This window comes from Triticum aestivum, chromosome 2B (genome assembly GCF_018294505.1).
Source record: "Triticum aestivum cultivar Chinese Spring chromosome 2B, IWGSC CS RefSeq v2.1, whole genome shotgun sequence".
Classification (NCBI taxonomy): domain Eukaryota; kingdom Viridiplantae; phylum Streptophyta; class Magnoliopsida; order Poales; family Poaceae; genus Triticum; species Triticum aestivum.
This window is the reverse complement of record NC_057798.1, coordinates 131,903,317-131,909,681: the sequence shown is the minus strand read 5'-3', so window position 1 is coordinate 131,909,681 and position 6,365 is coordinate 131,903,317.

The window sequence follows — 6,365 nt, the reverse complement described above, 5'->3', positions numbered from 1 at the left end:
CATGGTCAGCATGGCAACGGTGCCACGCCGGACGGTCATGCCTGTCCCGTATGGCGTACTGTAGCCAAGCGTGTCCCGGGATTCAGGGGCGGCATGTTTCACTGTTGCCACGCCCCTACCCATCGCCATTACGTTGGTGCGGACTTTGAGGGCTCGATCCGGGCCACCTGTTGGGGGCCGGTTTCTTGGAGTCGGTCATATTGTGGTCGGCTTCTTGGAGTTGGCCATGGTGGCCGGCTTTCTGGAGTCGACCCTTCTGCAGCTTTCTTTATGAAGATTCTAGGGTCGGGCCGCCTTTCGGTAGTCGGCTTTCTGGAGCCGGCCGGAAGAAGGCGGCCTCGTGTCTTGGATGCTTGATGGCTTGATCGGCCCGTTATTTTTTGAAGAGCCAGGGGAAGCCAGCTGGGCTACCCGTGGTCATTTACTCCGACAGATAATATGCCCAAATTTGGCGCATGCCTCGGTCTTGTGATGGAAAACAATGTTGCCAAAGCTAGGTTCCAACTTGTTTCACAAAAAAAATTGTTTTCAATTTTTTGAATGCTAAAAACATGAGTTTTTCATGAAGCGCCTACAAGGAGGGTCACCCCAAACGGTGCCATTCCATGTCTATCTCAAAGTAGACCCTATTTTATGGACGGTTGCCAAAAATCATGCATTTCCGACACTCGTAGCTACACCCGACCATTCAGACAACCTTCGGCCGATTCAGCTGGAATGGGCTGGAATTTTAACTGCGGGTCCTCCATAGCTTGCCCGTTATTTTCGCTAGAAATCCTTTTTAGCTTCACAGGTAGGCATTTCATCACATAATCGACAACATATTTGCATGACCCAACCCCTAGCCATGGATGGCCGCCGCGAAGAAATCAGCCGGTTTTTGAAATCATCGTAATCAATTCAAAAAAATCAAAAAATGGGAGACCTCCGTGTCACATCATCAAATGTGGCTTACCAACTAGCAAAAATACTAAACTTGCAATACCGACGTTTTCTTGAAAAGGTGTTCTAAAAAGCGACCTACCATGAACGAAGATTCATGGCTTTCAAGCCAAACTATCAATGATATTGCCGCATTCGTTGAATAGTTTGTGATAATATGCCCAAATTTGGCGCATGCCTCCGTCTTGTGATAGCAAACAATGTTCCCAAATCTAGGTTCCAACTTTTTTCACAAAAAACTGTCTTTCATTTTTTGAATGCTAAAAACATGTGTTTTTCATGAAGCGACTACAAAGAGGGTCACCCCAAATGGCGCCATTCCATTTCTATCTCAAACTAGACCCTATTTTACGAACGGTCGCCAAAAATCATGCATTTCCGACCCGCATAGCTACTCCTGGCCATTCAGACAACCTTCGGCCGATTCAGCTGGAACCGGCTGGAATTTGAACTGCGGGTCCTCCATAGCTTGCCCGTTATTTTTGGTAAAAATCCTTTTTAGCTTCACAGGTACGCATTTCATCACAGAATCGACAACAGATTTGCATGACTCAAACCCTAGCCACGGACGGCCACCGCGACGAAATCGGCCGGTTGTTTAAAACACCGTAAAAAATTCAAAACAAATTCAAAAAAATGGGAGACCTCCGTGTCACATCATCAAATGTGGCCTACCAACTAGCAAAAATACTAATCTTGCAATGCCGACATTTTCTTGAAAAGGTGTTCTAAAAAACGACCTACCATGAACGAAGATTCATGGCTTTCAAGCCAAACTATCAATGATATGGCCGCATTCGTTGAATAGTTTGTGATAATATTCCCAAATTTGGCGCACGCCTCCGTCTTGTGATGGCAAACAATGTTGCGAAAGCTAGGTTCCAACTTGTTTCACCAAAAAACAGTCTTTCATCTTTTGAATGCTAAAAACATGCTTTTTTCGTGAAGCGGCTACAAGGAGGGTCACCCCAAATGGCGCCATTCCATGTCTATCTCAAAGTAGACCCTATTTTATGGACGGTCGCCAAAAATCATGCATTTCTGACCCTCGTAGCTACTCCCGGCCATTCAGACAACCTTCGGCTGATTCAGCTAGAACCGGTTGGAATTTGAACTACGGGTCCTCCATAGCTTGCCTGTTATTTTTGCTAAAAATCCTTTTTAGCTTCACAGGTAGGCATTTCGTCACAGAATGGACAACCGATTTGCAAGACTCAAACCCTAGCCACGGACGGCCACCGCGACGAAATCGGCCGGTTGTTTAAAACACCGTAAAAAATTCAAAATAAATTCAAAAAAATGGGAGACCTCCGTGTCACATCATCAAATGTGGCCTACCAACTAGCAAAAATACTAAACTTGCAGTACCGATATTTTCTTGAGCTATTCGGTATGATTTTAACCATTATTTCTACAAAGTTTACAAAAAAAAACCTTAATTTTTCTGCTTCCAAACCTCTAAAAACTGGTGAAAATTTCCCTCCCACCACACCAAAATGTCCCTCCTAGCACCAATTTTCCCTCCCACCCCACAAAAATTTCCCACCACTTCTCTCCCACTACCATGTGGGACCCACCACCCCTCTCCCTCTAAACACGCGGGATCCATTCCCCTCTCCCCAAAATTTCCCCATTCCCCTCCCCTCTTCCCGATGAACCCTATCTCCCTCCCCTGTTCCACGCCGCCCCACTCCCTCCCCTGCTTTGTGCCGTCCCACTCCGTACCCTGCTCCATGCCGCCCCGTCGCACCGCCCCACCGCATCGCTCTACCCTACATCCCCCGCATCGACTACATCGACGACGACGACGGCTACATCGACTACATCAACGATGACAACCGCCGCATCATCAACATCATGGTGGATCCTTCTCCCATCTGGTGGCTCGGTTGATCCCCCTCATGGGTTAGGATATTCTAGGGTTAGGATCTCCTGGTGGTTTTGTATGTCCTCGTTCTTAGGGTTAGGGTTCATGTTTATTGTTGCGTTGGGATGATCTCCTCTAGTTCATGGGGTTAGGGTTCATGGGGTCAGGGTTAGGGTTCATGGGGTTCATGGGGTTAGGGTTAGGACCTCCTCGTGGTTCGTTCAATTCGCTTCATGGTTTAGGGTTCATGATGGAGAGGAAGTGCATGATTTTAGGGGATGGGGATGGATGAGCAAGTGGATGATTTTAGGGGAAGAGGAAGTGGATGATGTCTGGTACATGGTGCTTGTATCAGTACTTGCTTGTGTATGGTTCAATTACTCAACTAGCATAGATGGTGAATTAGGGTTTCCAACATCACTACTTCCTTATATCAGTAGCACTTGGAAAAGAAGCTACTTGCTTGCTTGTTTGTATCAACAGTACTTGCTAGCTTGTTGCCCTTCAATTTCCTTCCTTGCTTGCTTTATACTGTAAGTAGCACTATGCTTGTTTCTATCAGTAGCACTTTCCATGCTTTCTTGCTTGTATTAGTAGCACTTATGCACTTTGCTTGCTTGTATTAGTAGCACATACATACAGTAGTGCTAAAAATATACAATTATACAGGCGAAATCATTTCCGGTCGTAAGTACATCCAACATAGTCAGTCACCACTAAACGTTTCCATTCGTGTAGACATCCCACACAGTCACTACAAGGAAAACATTTGCGCAAGGTGGCGTAATGCAAACAGTTTTGAAGAGAATGTCATGTGTGATTGTTCATTGACCCAACACGGTTTTTTCGTAGAAACTGTTTGCGTTGCCCGAGATCATCGCCCATGGTGGTTTCTCATTAACCGTTTACAATAGGAAAAGCCAATTAGCATGCTAATTGGCCGATTAGCGGGCTAATTGCCCTATTATTAATAATCCATTTACTAATCTAATTGACATTCATATTAAGCACATAATATATTCCATTTCCATATTAAGGACGCAGTATTTCATAATTGAAATACATCAGAGTACAACATGATATAGCTTCAGCACTCAGCTACCCCATTACAGAACTGCACCAGCAGCAAGTTTCACATGCAACATCTAACCTTTCAAAATTAGCATCATAGACGGTACATAGAGAGATGCATCTCATCTGGAAAACTGCTGAAGCAGAAGGCGGATATTGAGCCTTCATTCATGTTGAAGGTCTTTGCAACTTTATGCCAGTTCCTGTGGATGATTGACCGTCCATCCTTCGACCTCTTCAAGAACACTTCAATATTGAACCGTGGGTGTTGTATGAAAACTTTCCTCGCCTCCTGAACACAGAGGTGGTTTCAGAGGTAATCATCAGTGAATCCTGAAAACAAGGATGTGCATAAATATCTTCTCTATATTGGAAATGGGGCAAATGAATACAAAAAGGCAAGGTATAATAGTTAGTACCATATTCTAAACCTCAGTGCTCCCCATTGTTTCCCCTGCAAAACATATAAGGTAGTTAGTCATCAGGTTAAGTAAGGGTTCGCATGCTATAAGTAAAATATGAGATGCTAAATAAGCACATTGCAGATTCATCACATTAATTCAAGCCACATGGAAAACCCATTTATCCAAACAAAGCATGATTAGGAACTAGGAAATATAACACCTGTATATGTTTCTCATGTATTAAGTGCATCCAAATTCGATTTATTCCTCACATGGTATACAATAACAAAATGCAGCCACGGGAATTGGACATCGCATTGCAGAATTGAACCAAGCAGTTAACTAAACACCACACACTACAAAAAAATACACTTCCGTGATGATACGTGTTTGTCGCAGTAGGTCATGTTTTCTGTCATGCATGTACATCCATGACAAATTTATGATAGAATCAAGATAGTCATACCGTGCTGTCGTAGAAGTGTTCCATGACATTACCAAAATTATCATCACGGAAGTGTCCACTTCCATGACGATAAATCGCGCGTCACAGAAGTGCTTTCGTCAAGGGTGACCGACATGTGGCATCCACCATAACGGAATGCGGTTAAGCTATCGGTTCCGGTTTTGGATCCGATAACCCATTAACAGCCCCGACCAATAGGGATTTTCCACGTGTAAAATCATCATTGGCTGGAGGAAACACGTGTCGGCTCACCGTTCGGACAGATGTCATGCACTCATTGGACCCAAAGCGCCTATGGTACATCGACACGTGGCACGGCCCAACAGAGGCCCATTCCTGTGAAAAGGCCGACCCATTTGACTTGGTCAAAAGGTGGCGGGCCGGCCCACGGCAAGCCTATTAACGGCCTGTTCACATATAGCCCGTTTACGGCCTATCCGAATTAGGCCCAGTAGCATCATATGGGCCGTCCAATATAATTCCAGCTCGTTTTACCTTCCGGCCCATGTATGGCCCATGATGTCTTTTGGCCCATATGAGGCCCTTAGTAACCCTCAGCCCATTAACGGTCTGTGGTAAAACTGTCCTGTAATGAATAGTGTATCACTTTATACCCATTAACGGCCCATTATTCCGTTGGGCCGTTTCCATCCCATGTTATCTTTCGGCCTTCTCAGGGCCCATTTATTCTTGGGCTCATTTCAACATTCGTTTACTTTCGGCCCTTTACTGTCATTTTCTGCTTGTGGGCCAAATACATCCCGTGGTTACAGTCGGCCCATTTGTGGCCCGTTAATACGTTGGGCCATTTTCATATATAGCATCCTCAAATACGGCCTATTAACGACGGCCCGCTATAGTCGGCCCCTGAACGGATGATTTAAACTCTAGCCCATTTACGGCCATAATGTGGTCTATTATTGGCCCATGTTTGGCCAACCAATCATACGGCCCATAGAAGGCCCATTGATGATACAGCCCGTAGAAGGCCCATTGTGTCTACGCCCCGTAGAAGGCCCATTGTTTCTATGGACCTTAGAAGGCCCACTGTTTCTATGGCCCGTAGGAGGCCCATGTTAACTATAGTAAATATGTAGCCCATTGTTAATGTGGCCTATTTTTCAAAAATAGGTTATTTCGGTCACTAGCAAACTGCGGAAAAAGAACTGCACTAACTACAAGAAAACAAATAAACAAGACAACAAAAATAAATAAGCAAGCAACTTACGCTAGGCTATCACGGCTATTACACATATTACATCCACTGGGCATCAAAGTTCGCCACAAGTGCAAATATATGGAACAAAGCAGCATATAAACGCCGCAGCAAAATAAGTCCAGAACTGAAACCACTTCAGAAGAGCTCAAGAAACAATATCCTGGGTACCCATAATGCTGGCAAGATGCTTAGCAAGCTTATTAACTTTCTCTTGTTTGGCGCTTAAATCCTCCAGCACTTGCTGTTGCACCATAAAGTATGCATCTGAGTTCTGCAGGGACTTCCTCAGTCCTTCAGCTTCCTGTCACATAACATCTGATCGATGTCTTTCAACTTGAAGTTGAGACTCAAGAAGGCGAAATAATTCAGGCAGCGAGTACGAAGAGCTAGTGCCAC